We start from the raw sequence: 14,470 nt of genomic DNA, 5'->3' as shown, positions 1-14,470 counted from the left end.
CGGGACATCGGGGACGCGAGCCAGCCCCCACCGAAGGCGATCCCGAGGCTCTCGGTGACACTGCTGGAAGCAGGATTAGGCCCCGGGGGGCTAATGAGCACTGTGGCACCGCCACCGGCCTCCCCCGAGCTGCCTCCCCTCTGTTTTTGAATATCATAGTGAAGGAGCCGCGGGATGCAAGCGCCCAGAAATGAACTGAGGAATGGTTTTGTCTTGGGCATTTCCTGGATAAGATTAAGAAGCTGATCGTGGCCTCTTCCGACCCCCTAACGAACAAACGCGTAATACACGGTCTTATATATTACCACATCACTCTGGAGTATATCTGATGGAAAACTGCTTGTATTAACATGCCTGAACTCTGACTTCTCCAAACTAAATTCGCTGCAAAACCAAAACATTTTTGTGTTACTAAATGGAGACAAAAAGGAGGGGGAAGGTAAGTACTGCACAATGAACAGCCTGAGAGGGCCATTAAACATAAATAAACATGTCATTTTCACGAGTGACTGCAGGACCGGTTTAAAAAAAAAAAAAAAAAAAGGAGGGGGAGAAAATTCCTCCAGAGCAGACTACCGACTAATAAAAGATCAAAGGTCTGTCCGTAACGAACACTACAAATAAAAACGTGATTTTTTTTTTTATTATTTTTATTTATTTTTTTTTCCTCCCAGCGACCTTCACCGCCAGGAATAAAGCGCGCAGTGAAGGCGTAATTACCGGGCCAGGCTGCAGCCTCGCCGCGCTCCCGCAGCTGATCATAAAACCCCTTCTTCCCACCCTGCCCCGGCGAGCGCGGGGCCGGCCGGCCGCGGCCATCTGGCTTGTGTCAGCGCCGGCGAGGCCGGCGGGAAGCGCGGCGCTGATGTCACCGCGCGGGTCAGCCGGGGAACAAAGGCGTATTTTTGCCCTTAAAAAGCTGGGGTGCCCCAGCAGCGGGGGCCTCCGGCCCGCCGGCGGGGGTGATTTATGGCTCGTGCCGTTCCCGCTCCTACTGAGATAGGCCGGCCCCATCTAGCGGTCGGCGCCGCGAGAAGGCCTCGTGAAGGACGGGGCCGGCATGGCAGCGATGAGGCCGGCCATGGTGGCGGTGAGGCCAGCCGCACCGTCCCAGAGGGCTGCCACGATCCATGTCCCTCAGCCAGGCACTGGGCGCTAACAGGGCCTCGTGGGCCCAGAGGGCTGCCACCATCCATGTCCCTCAGCCAGGCATTGGGCGCTAACAGGGCCTCGCGGGGCTCCTTGTCCCCATGTGGCTACACCTAAACCCAAGCCATCGGCCTGCGGACTTGGTGGCACTTCGGCCACTTGGCCTCATTGCAAAACCCCCCAAGGCTCTGGAAGCCAAGACGGGCAGCAGGGGACGGCCCCAAGATTTTCCAAATCCTGCTCTGCCTCTGTGTGGGGACTGAAGGCGTCACGCCACGGACACGAGCAGAGCAGAAGCTTGGTCTGGTCTGCAATGCTGACGTTTGCGTTGTGTCATAGCCCCACGCTCATGCCCGGCTTGCGGGCTGCCAGCCACTTCAACGGGAGCTTTGTTTCCTGCAGACAGCTTTGTGACAGCTTGGCTTTGCCGCAGCTGGCAGTGCAGTAACTTTTTGTGGATGTTGTTTCCAGTCAGGAGCCTTCCCTGCTATTTTGGAGGCCAGAATACCAAAGGGCAGCCAGACCTTACCCCGGATGGCTGGGCTCTCACAGACCTGCCTATAGGAAGCCCTACACGTGTCTGTGAAACGTCCCCCATGCAGCTGGGCGTCTGGTGAAGCCCGGGGCAGACACGAAGGCATTATCCCCGCTCTGTGCTTCATCTCTCCCGCTGCGAGCTCCATCAGGCCTGCCAAACCTGCTACTTCGTGCTGCTGGATCTACCTCTCCAGACCAAAACCTCTCCACCCCTCCCGATTCGTGAGAAGTAAACAGGATCATAACTCCCTCAAGTGTAAACAGTTTAAAGGAAATGATTTGAATTTGCCAAGGATTATAAAATAGATCTTGACCTCTTGAAAATGTCAAATATTTCAGTGTTCACCAAAATGTTGTTATTTAGTCTCAAGTATTCGTAAAGACTTGGAGGATATATAAGTCCTGAAAGCCCAATAAAATATAACTAAGCATTCATGAAAGTATTTTATTGCAGTTAACGTATTTTATTCTTTTATTGCTGACATTTTGATCGCTATTTTCATTTACTCTGTACATTACAGCAGTGCCCAGTAGTTTCAAGTAGGACTGGGACCTCCCGGCGTTAGGTACTGCATATACACAAACAAAATCCCTGCTGCAGGGTGCTTACAGGCCAAGATTAAAAACTGCTTGTAAAGAATCAGCAAAGAGAAGAACAAAGTCAAAATCATTACGACTGATGCATTTGGTTTGAAGGTTTGGTACAGAGATTGCTTTGATGGAGAACAACAGTGACGTAGCTGTTGTAGGTAAGACCTTTGCTTCGCTGTTCCTGCAGTGAATGCAAGCTTGGCCCTATACTTCAACAGCTTTAGGAACTGGGTTTGCACCGCGGATCTCTTTGACAGGAACAGCCAGAGCATGACAAACATGGGAAGGAAACATCATCCTGGAAGTACCTTTGTTGGTGGCTTAAACTTATGTCCCACATCCACCTGGACTTCGGCAGGGCCAAGCAAAGGCCCCACACCACAGCTGAAGTTGCTTGCCACAGCCCTGTATGATGGCGCTGTAACGTGAGGCTTTCCCGGTGGGCTAAATGCTCCAAGAAGAGCCCAGTGCAAAACTGACAAGCCTGGGTGTTGATCCCTAACAGGTCTGTCCCAGCCCTGAACACAAGCCCCCAGCAGCCAGGACACCACTGGCTCTTCCACTGCTGTCCCCGCTACATCAGGAGGTGGGATTTGGGAGCCTTCTGCTAGAATTATAAACATCATAACTGCAGGAAAGCCTTCCTTGCAGGATGCTGACATCCCACTGTTGACAGATGGGGAGGTACTGCCCGCTTTCAAGACCTAGATCGTCAATCGCAAATGTTGGGAAATCACAAGTTAGGCCCCAAAATAAACAAGATTTGTTAAAAAATAACGTAGGGGGGAGGTCTTTCAAATTTGTCCTTCGGAAATGAAGCATTTTGTACGTACTCAGGTTGTGTTTTCTCAACCTCTGTCTGCAGCTAGAAAAATTTCTCTGGGGAAAGGACAACTTGAGAGATAAAATTCTGATATTATCACATGTTGCTTTTAAGAGCTGTAAGAGAAACATCAAGGGTTCTCAGGAGCTGATAACACTATTGTTTTAAGTTTTTCTGCATTTAGTTTAGTTTAGTGTTTCTCCTGAAAACCCCAGTCCAGATTCCTAAAATTACATGAGAATCCCAGCTCTCACAAGAAAAACGTGAAGTTTCAGCCCTTTAGCAGTAAATTAAAAAATAACAGTAAAGCAACTGGACACCAAATCTTAAGGGAACAACCTTTTTTTCTTGCACCAATAATGAGACCTCGATAGTGTGAGACTTCTACTTTTTTTCCCCATTTCCCTCCCTCCCACCCCCCAGTCTCTGGCCCCATTTTGAGGACAGGAAACAATTACAGATCCCTACATGCTCGCCAGAGAGCCAGGCTCCTATGTCAGGAATTTCAGTGTCACTGGACAAAGCAAAGGAGCAAAAATACTGCCATACTGGAGAAATCCTAACAACTACAAGTCAGAAGACAGTAAAGGCCTGGGAAGTTTCTGTAGTCAAGTGTTACAGTAACAAGTTAATTTTAATTAGTATTTGTTTTGTTAAGTTTCTCCAGACAAGCAGTAAGTTCTAACAGTTGCTTTGCAAAAGTTTTGGTTTCTTTTGTTGTTGATTTAAGTCCAAAACAAACAAACTATAACCAAACGTTTCACTGATAAAACTTAGCGAAATATTTAATATATGCATTTATTCCGGTCTTACCATTTGGATTTATTTTTTATTTTCAAATTTGGCTCCTGCTTACTTAAACCCAAGTCAAACTCAGCAGACAGAACAGCACAACCATTGGGCACTGCAGGAACAAGAAATGCAGCTGCGAAAGCACCATATGAGCAAAATTGTTGGTGTATCAAGGATTTCTGGGTCAAAACAGTTGTTTAGTCCCTAGCCACTTTCCCTTAACACAGTCACTGCAAATGCCAAAGGCCCTTGGTCTCTCTTGCTCCCTCCATTGCATCCCAGAGTTTTTGGAGTCTTTACCATTTGAGCTAGATGTCTCAGGTTGTCACGGTATGTGCCAAGGGGGGATGGGGGGCAAAGGCAATGTTTAGCAGCTTGTAGAGAGATATTTAATGGAGTCTGATCCAATATCCAATACCGGACTGCCGGCCACGCAGGAGAATGGTACACAGGAAAGCTTCTGAGGAGGGCGATGAGGTCAGCCAGTCATTTACTGGAGGAAGAAGGGATGAGCTCCCGTTCCCCCTGCTGATCCCAGAAGGTCTCTGGTCTTTCACCCCCCATACAGTTCCAAATCCCTCAACTTTGGAGGGATTATGCTAGCCTTTCTCCATGCCAAAGTACTCTCCTTACATACATGTGCCTTCCTACCTCGGTGAAGATCCCTTCTTGTCCTGTCCAAAACCGTGAAGTCAATTGACAAAACCTTTGGAAACTCACCTTTAAAGAGGGCTCTTAGGCTCTGCATTTTCATGTGCTTGTGTATGAACTGATAATGCAAACTGAGGGCGTCTCCATAAGTTCCTGATTTGCCATTAACACATGTTGCAAAAGCTCCCTGATCTAGAGCAACATACTTCAGTAATTAGCAGCTAACAACATGCAGCAAAACATCATAAAGAGAATTATAAATATAACCTTCTCAAAGGCTTACTAAAGAGGCATAAAATATTTTTAGAAGAAACTAATTGTGTTAGCCTTACAAGTATGCAAAGGAACTGTGGCATTTAACTTGCACACTTGTCTGTATATAGCTTTATTTCCAACTCCCCTCATAAAATACCAGCTTCTCAATTAAAGCCACAGCAGTCAGAAGTGCTCAGCCTGAATTCCCACGTCACTTTTAACACTCACAATTAAAGCACGTTCTCCGTAGCTGTTTGCTCTGGAATGTGCAAACTGAACGTCAATCCAGTCTACTTTTAGGAAGTTTACGTTGTGCCCTGATAAAAGAGGTCGTTACTGCCATATCCCATAATATCTGAGTGGAAAACCAGGAAATGTCAAGCTTTAAACTTGAAGTTACTCCCCGTGCTGCAGAGCAAGCAGAGGGGCAGGCGGGATGGGGCGCAGGGGGTCCCGCTGCCCCAGGGCTCCCAACACCCTCTCTTTCTGACCTAAAATGGGGAAACATGGCCTGATCTGGTAATGCTATTGATGTCTCATTTTTATATCCTAGCTGGGATGTTTCAGCAGCAATATTGTCAATATTCATTATTTTAACAGCGCCACCTAACAGAGATGAGATTCCTGCAGTCAGTTTTCAATCCTCCTGCAGGCTACAATCATCTTTTTCAACCCAGTAATCCATTAAAACCTTGGAAAACAAGCCAGATTCTGAAACTGCTGCTCACAACTCAGGATGATTTCACCGACTTCAATAGCTGAGAAGAAAATGCGCTAAGTAAGGAAGCAGTACTTTGTGTGCCTGTGAGTTTGCATTCACATTAGAGCAGGTATCCAAGAACAGAGAAGTGATTTGTAAGAGAAAGACACTACCTCCGAGCAGAGAACAAAGAGCTATATTTAATTTTCATTTAATGCCTGAAATGAGCTAACATTCTCCCTGGTACCGGCTGCCAAAGACGGGAAGCTCGCAGTCCCTTACAGGAATATCCCTCGCTGTTGGCTCAGCTGGCTCTCACGCTGCTCCCATCTCCAGCTCACGAAAACCAGTCTGGCAGCAAACAGGCGGTGTGCTCGTGAAACAAAAGCCCACGGAGGTGTGCCCAGGGACCGAGTCGAGAAGGTAGGAGACAAGAAAGAATAATCAAAGCAAAGGCTTTTTTCAACATTTGTACCTTTATGGAAAATTAAATAAATAAATAAATGAGAGGGGTAAAGCACGTCTCCCTGCTCTATAACCACTTCCACTGAAGAAAAGAGCCGTGACACTGAATTCTCCTTGTTTTATTAAGTGCCACTTGCACCCAGCATTACAGCGGTACTGGTCCCCCTGAACAGAGAGCGTGGGCCAGGGCCAGGAGCCATGGGGGGAAGAGGACTAAGTGGCCATTAGCTAATTTATCACAGCAAGAAAGCATCAGGAGAGAAAGAAAGGATTACCAAAAGTAAGGCATGGGACTCTAATAAGGATATTAAGACTAGCGTGATAATGAATCACAGCAGTTCAATACTTGGAGCGCACAGGGCAGGAGGGTTAATTAATTCTCCTGTAAGTAATACAAAAGCTAAGAGGGTCCTTGCTCGAGGGGCTGCTTTGGTCTTGAAGGAGGGGTGTGAAATGAAAGGAGGAAGACAAGACTTTGCAAGCCCTGTGGGAAGTGGAACAAATGGGAAGAGAAAAGTGAGATTGCAAGGAGACAGGAGCAAACGGTGTCACCCCAAGGAGAGGAAGAGAGGGAGCAGCGAGCCATGAACCCCAAAAACAGGGACAGCCAAGGACCCGTTCTGTTAAGGGCAGGAGCTGGGAGCCTCCGAGCCTTGCAAGCACTCCTGCACCTCTCGTTGCCAGACTCTTACCCAACAGTTAGGGCTGGCAATACTTCTTGCAGGAGCGTAAATATAGGTCAGTTGGGATTTTCCCCCCATCTCTTCCTGCTCCTCCCAGATCCGACGCACCAAAATAGCGCGCTGCTGCCGCGCTGTTGGTTTCCCTGCCCTGGGAGCCTGCCAGCACGCAGCGCATTCCTTGTACGGAGCGAGTTTATAAGCACGGCGCTCATAAACCATTCGTAAATGGGTCTGCTCTGAGAAGCAGAATCCTTTCAACATCTTGAAAATTATCTAATCTCTTCCAGTCCATCAGTCCTCTCCGGTGCGGCGGTAAAGGATTAATTGCTTCTGGTGCTCGCCTGATGAGATACAAGTGTTCTGGAAACAACCTTTTAATTTAACAGTTCCTACTGGCAAGCCTGAAAGCTTTTTGCTTTGCTCACCAATGAAGAATTTGTTTTCAGTACTGAAGGAAAAAAAAACACAACAGTTTTAAACCCCCCAGACTTGTGGGTTACTGCCGTGCAGGAGCTTTATCCCAAAGGTAGCCTAGCACTGAAGACATGGAAGCTATTTATACTCTCAGCTAGATTTGGGGAGGCGTGCTCTCCCTCTCCACCAATATTTGCTTTGTCAAGCTTGCCAGCACAGCAGAACTCGTAAGCTTTCTCTTCTATTTTTAATTCAGGAAAAATCCCATGCATCATTTACCACTCTCTTTTTTTCCACAGTGAACGGAAGCCCTTCAAATGGAATTTCTGTTCTGCTTTCCCGAAACAACTTCATACTAGTTTACAGTTACTTCTTCAAGAAGAAAAAAAAGACAAATTTTCAAGGTTAAAGCGAGAAATCCTTTAGAATTGCGTCCTTTTAAGCTGTGTTATGCAGTGCACCTGAGCTCAGGACTCCTTCCTCAGCTTACAGCACTGGCCTGCCCAGGTAAGGACGCACAATGGATATGTGAGAGGAGCCACGCCGCTGGGGAATAACGTCTCATGAAATGAGGCAAAGAGAAAGCTCCAGTGAGAACTGATATGACTCCAACAGGACCTCCTACCCGAAACATCAACAGAGAGCGCTCTTTCCAAAAGGCACTCTTGAACATCATCTTACTTGTTCCTAAGCTGAGACAAGTGAAAAAGGCCCGTGACACCTCGGCAAACGCGCTCCTGTCCCTGCCAGCATCACAGGTGAGCTTAAATTGAGAAACGACACTCATCTTCTGAAGGAAACAAGGTCCCTAGGCACATCAGAGCTACAAGCAGTTAGCATTTCAGCTGTGTTTTGGCTTCTGATTTAAAGAGTTCTCAGAGAAGAGAACTTTATTGGGGATAAGAAACGTCACAGAACCATCACTCCCTGCCACTCGGTGCAGGATCGAATGCCGTGGGGTTGTAACATGTACAGGAAATTACCAGCAAACAATCACTAAGTATACGGCCAGAGGATTTTTAAGGTATTTAAAACGCTTTCAGTTGAAAAAGCGGATGGTGCTAATATCTATCTACATGTATGTGCATGTAATACGCCGGTAAATGCCAAGACCCCTACTGCAAAAATAAGCTTTTTTGGTGTAAAAGACACATAGAGCCATGTCCTAGCCACACATCAGCCTGTGCCATTGCACTCAGCATTCAATCCCTCAGCACAGGCCAGCTGAAAGATGTTCTCTCTCCGTATTTTTATAATTTACCGCATTCGAAAATATAATTTTTAAATCGGACTGTGAACCAGACCTGAGTATCATCTCATATTTTGTAAAAATAAATAAAATTAAATTGGAAAAATTGGAAAAAAAAAATGCTTAGAAGCAAAGCTTTGTAAAATTTCCTCCAGATCTGTTGGCTAGCCGGCATATGGGCACTCCAGGCCAGCTGAGGCCGGTTGTTTGGTTTTTATCCTCCCAGGCTGCAGCAGAGCATTTCGAGCTAAGGACATGCTTGCTGCCTGCCTCTCCCAGCAGCCTCCCTTACATGGACATTTTCTCCATGGCCGTGCCTAAACCCAGTACCACTCCTCCCCACAGAGAGGAGCCATCTCCCTGCCATAAAACCGCACAGCACCGTGAGCTGTCCCGCAAATAACAGCCCCAGCACATACACGTCTGTGGAATAAAAGCACTCGGCAAGAACGTACCTTTGATCACAGGAATTGTGTCATGCTCGTATTTAGAACATCCTTAGGAATATACGAGAAAACCTCAGCCTTTTATCCAAAAATAGATTTAAAAAATAGCTTCAAGAAAATCTAATCCTGCACAAAGAAAAGACTTGCACACAAAGTGTAATAGTTACATTAACCACCCGAAAAACAGAGAACCTTTATGCAGTTAAAAAGAAAAATAAAATTTAAACCACATCTAATCCATACCCCAAAAAGTCTCCTCTCGTCAGAGATGTACTGCTGTTTTTAAAGACTGCTAACGCACTGAGAAGACCCTACAACAAATAAGGAAAGAGGAGAATTTATTTTATATTTTAAATGTTCCTTGAATACACAGTACTACAATCCAACTGAGTTCATAGTGAATGCCAGTGACTGAAAAGGGAGAGAGCAACGACTATTTCTGTCCCAACAGCAATGAATCTGATTCAGTTATGAAGCTTGCTTGCTTTTAAACATCTGCTCAAGCTGAACTAACTCAACAAATACTTTTTTTAAATTTAATACTTTACTTAAATTTGATAATTTATTTAAATTACATTTGTAACACCATTTTCTTAAAACAAATCTTCACTTCTTTAGGCTATCGTTAAGCATGTTGATCAACAAAAAAATTTACACTAAATTTTCTGCTACTATTTAATAACCAGGATTCTATGTATATCTACGTCTATTTAGGGAATTACAAGGATAAATGCATTTATTCAGGGCTTCGTTTTCTTCATACAAGAGAAAATGTCCAAAGACAAACTTCCTTTAATGCAAAATTTTTCTTGGAAACTGTGAGCTGAATTCCAGTTTTCACTCCAGTGCAGTTAAAAAATGCACAAGCATAACATTTTATTTTTTTTAATTGGCTAAATGTATTTACACTGGATGTGCTGCACAAAATTCTGCGCCACTGGGCATCCTGACGCTGCTTTTCGATTCACGAGCAAAAGAAACGTTAATTCTAGCTGAATGTATCGAGACAAGTTTTAAAGCAATGATTTCAGGTGCAGCGGCCAGGCTCGCTCCCTGCTCCTCTCAGCCTTAGTTTCACGGCTCTGGAGCTCCCATGTGGCACAGCACCCCAAGGTAAACGTGGGTGTTTTCTTTGCCTGAGCTGTTCTTACAAGCGACACCTGTCCGGCTCCCTGCACACACAAGCTACCACCTGCAGAAGCTGGGAGCTTCACGAAGCCTTGCCCCAAAACGCAGCGTGCTGCCGTCCTGCTTGGGGTCCTCCTCCAGAAGAGGGAACACTACAATTAATGCCCCACGGGTCCTTGTTTCTCCTCTCGGTCCTGATGTCTCACACCACTCCCACTAGCTGGATGTCTGCTTCGAGGTTTTAAAAAACACAACACAACAATTGTTGGTTACTAGCCTGATGTGCTCATTAGGTATGCCATTTTTATAGCACTTGGATAAATATGTGGAAAGATTCTCATCCTCTTGCATTTTTATGTGTATTTAAATTGGTGTTCACAGGTATAACTTATCTAGATGTTTGGATTTTTTTATGTAGTTTCATAGGCAGCTGATAAGAAAATAAACCTTAAGCTATGCCATGCCCAGAAGCTGTGGGTGCCCCATCCCTGGAGGTGCTCAAGGCCAGGCTGGATGGGGCTTTGGGCAGCCTGGTCTGGTGGGAGGTGTCCCTGCCCATGGCAGGGCGTTGGAGCTGGGTGGGCTTTAAGGGCCCTTCCAACCCAAACCGTTCTGTGACTGTATGATCGGGTAGGTCCAGCTGCAAATTTCACTATTTGTAACCAAACACAAAGAAAGCAACAGGCACAACACGTTACCAGGTTGGAAACAGGCCTGAACTATCTAGATGGCCTTCCATGACAGTGTATTTGAGGGATTTTTTTAAGGAACAGAGGCAATCATGTAAAGCAGCTGCGATGACTGGTTTGGGACTGCCCTGGCTCTGTTGCACAGATCCTTCTCTGCACAATGCTGCCTGTGGAGTACGGCCGTCCCCTACATCACTGATGGACGCCATCCACCTTCACAAAGGTTTGTCAGCTGGTGGACACCAGCACACAAATACCAACCTTCTGTTTCTGGCCCACAAACCCAAATATTTGGTGAAACGGGGGATATACCAGAATCACAACTGTGATCACTGTGCAGTACCAATTGCTACCAAATTATGCATGGCCAGTATTAGTCTTCTGCTAGACTCTGCATGGCCTGACCCTGCTCTACAGCTCCCGAGCTTCCTGCAAACATCTCGCATCACTTGTTCACTTAGGAAGTAAACACTGCAGGAGCAAGTCCCAGCCCTAGCCAATAAATCATATGAGCAGAGAGGAAGGAAGATGAGCAGATCGAGATGGATAGTTCCCATCCAACAGACACCTGAAAACTCAAGGACTAAGTGCTTAGGGCTTTGTAGTACTTGGTTTTGGGATGTTTCTCCTACAACCACTGTAAAAGTTTCCAGGACCCATGTTCCCAGGCCCAAGGCTGACTTCTGCTGAGGCAGCCTCAGGACATCTCAGCCCACAGCACAAACAAGCCCTTATTTGGGCTGAGCCAGACAGGATGGGCAGAAGTTTGGATCACAAAAGTTATGGGTTGTAGTTTCTACTCCAAGCCCCAAGTAACTCTCCCATTGCAGTGTCACAGATTGGACAACTCACTCAGCTCTGGATTTAACTCGTACCGATTTCATGTCCTGAGCAAAGCTTAAAGACTCAGCCTGGTTACATCTCGCCTCCCCGACAGTCAAAATTTCAGAGGACATTAACAATGCTGGAAACAACCCTCCACCAAAAGCTGAGGAACAACGTCCCATTTCTCCTCCAAGACCACACGAAATACTCTGCAAAACTCCCATTCCTGATCTCCTGCTCAGGAAGGACCCATTACTCAAATCCCATGTAAAACTTGGGGTGAACATTTTTCTCCTAAAACTACGTTTCTGTCGACATAAGGTGTGTTGACAACTGACCATTACACCCCTGGGATCGCACTTCTTCTACTTCGTCACAGCTTGGAGAGCTTTATCAAAATTTACCCACTTCCATTCTCACTCTTTCATTGCAGGTGCTTTAGCGAGACAAATTTGAGACCGTGTATCTGAAATTAGGCACACTAATGTTGAATCACTGTATTCCTGGATTATGAGGCTATTGTGTGTCTGCAACCTTTGTCTGAGGTTGCACTTCCTTTTAGGGTTACAAAACTTACCCTAAAGTGTTTGGGAAATGACCCGAGGCAATTCTTCAGAAAAGAGCAAGCACCTCTGAGGACGTCTGAAAGGCTTTTGCCTTTCTAAAAGTTCAGGGGTAAGCTGACAATGTCGATTTTTAAAAAGGGAGAAAGAGTGATCAGTGAACTGCATCCCTATAAGCATACCTTCAGCATCCAGAAAGCTTTTGAAACAAATTACAAAAAAATCCAGAATAGGCAACTGAAAGGTAATAAAGCAATAGGCAGCCAAGACAGACTTGCAAAAACTAACCCCGTGAAACCAATAAAATTTCCTTCTATTCTACAGGAAGGAGGAACGCACCAGATCTCAAGGATGACATACTTTTTGACAGAGCCCCCAGTGGTATTTTCACAAGCAAGCCAGCAAAGCATCTCCCCTCTGGATCAAGGTCCTGCCAGTCGGGAGCACAGCTGGCTACCGGGCTGGAAGAACACCCCAGGGAGTCGTCAAGGGCCCAGCACTTCTCTGCAGAGAAGTGGGTCTCTGCAGAGACATCAACTGACAGCAGTGGGAAGCACTCCAAAGAGCCGGGCAGAACTCAAGATGATCCTAATAAACTGGAGAAATGGTCAAAAATCAGTAAGATGGAATTCAGTACGGCTATGTACAAAGAACCATATTTGGACTTTATCAAAGAAAAAACAAAAACACTCAAAAACTCCAAAAAATGAAAAACAAAAACAAAATGAAGAGCGCCAGACCAGCAGCAGTGCTGCAGAAAAGGATGACAGGGTTACGGTGCCTACAGACTGAGCTAACAGCGTGATACTACTGCAAAAAACAAAGGCAAGTGACAATCAGGAGCTTATTAAAAAGAGAAGCACCATAGATAATAGCAGGGGCTGGGAGGAAATCTGCTCTCCTCAGCAGCAAGGTACCGGCTGGAATATGGTGCTGGTTTGGGGCACAAGACAGAAGTAACTTGGGAGAGTCCAAAAGAGGGGAAAAAAAAAAGTGCTTCAGAAAGTCTGACCTCTGCAAAAATTTTTGAAGAACTTTATCTGCAGGAGTGGCTGTGGAGATGCAACAACGCTCAGAAAACCTGCATCTTATCTTAAATAGCGCTGCACCAAGAAGCTATTATAGTGTGTGTATCGCTGTCAGTGTTATTACTTGCCTGGCATATTTTAAATAAAAATCTATTACTCTATAATTCATATGTAGCAAAGCAACAAAACCTCTCCCCAGCCTGTAACAGCTACTGTATTTCATATTTAAAGGACCTCAAGGGCAGAGTCTGAGGGTCTTGCAAAGCATTGGCAGTAATCTGACCTGGCGTGGCTCGGCCCCTGCTAAAATAGCTCGGCACAGCTCAGCACCTCTCTGAAGTTCAGAGGCAAGCAGCAGAGCTGCCTTGCGTTTTTGGGCGCAGGGTGCCAAGTTCTGTGGAAGACCAGAAACGAGGAAGAGCACACAGAGCAAGGTGTGCTATCAGCACTTCCCTCTGTCGATACGGAGTTAATGAAACTGATTTTAATCCTGTAAAAAAACAGGAGAAACTGAGGGTACAGCCCAAAGCACATTTCACCTCTTCCTCTCCCATAGACCCGCACTGCGGCTGCTGCTGGCAGGACGATGCTGAGCCTCTCCGACCTGCTCTGCGGGCCTGGGCTTCAGGATCACAGCAACTGGGTCAGTGCACGGCCGGACTGGAGCAGGCACAGCAACCTCACATCAAACCAGCGCGTGCTTTAGGCTGGCCCAGTGCTCCCAGACCTGTCACAGGGATCCTAAGGCCAGAGCACTGAGAACAACGCCCTCGTGAACCTGACCCCGGGCAACCAGCCACACAGATCCTTGAAAATACCAGTGGCTAAAAGCTCTGGCACCTTCCCTGCATGCTTTTGGAGCCCCAGAACCAGGTGCTGGGGAATACAGCTGAGCGAGACCAGGGCAATCTCCTAGCCAGGCTGAACGTTTTCAGGACTGTTTTCTCTGGGCATGGACTGGCACGGATCACTTCCTCAGGAAGCTGCTAAGATTCCTTGGGTTGATTTCTTTTTTCCACTCTCATTGTGCAGTGGGAGTGAAACTGATGGCATTTGGCAGTAACTTTCCACCAGCACTATTGTTATTTCCTGGCAGCAGGGAGTTGTTTTCCATCAGGTGCAACGCAAAGGCGTTGTCCCTCTCTGGAAGAACAGGGAGTTAAAAAGCTCCCTGGGGAAATACGTCCGAACACCACGCTCGGAGTTCTTGGACCTGGTACCGTTTCCCAACAAACTATGCACACGACCTATGTTTTGCTAAACTGCTACCTGCATTTCAAAGAAATCCTTAATCCCAGCATTCGGATGCTACTGAAAGGAAAGCGTGAGCTGGGGAGCTCGGCAGAAGCCCTGTCTTCACATTTTGTCCGTGCAACGCTCAAGCGCTGAATGGTGTTTAAACACAAAACTTACTGGAAAGATCATTTCCACCGCTCCCTGTAAATAAAGCAGCACTTGTGCTATTAATCATGTTACAAAACA

At 46.4% G+C, this 14,470-nt stretch overlaps 1 protein-coding gene across 3 annotated transcripts in view; it reads right to left on the bottom strand.

Moving 5' to 3' along the window:
• MSRB3 (methionine sulfoxide reductase B3) overlaps window positions 1-14,470 on the bottom strand; it is an 84,616-nt gene that overhangs the window by 66,584 nt on the left and 3,562 nt on the right. The window lies entirely within an intron of this gene.

Source organism: Anser cygnoides, chromosome 1 (genome assembly GCF_040182565.1).
Source record: "Anser cygnoides isolate HZ-2024a breed goose chromosome 1, Taihu_goose_T2T_genome, whole genome shotgun sequence".
Taxonomy (NCBI): domain Eukaryota; kingdom Metazoa; phylum Chordata; class Aves; order Anseriformes; family Anatidae; genus Anser; species Anser cygnoides.
The sequence above is the reverse complement of the archived record's forward strand: the minus strand, read 5'-3'. Positions and strand labels throughout refer to the sequence as shown.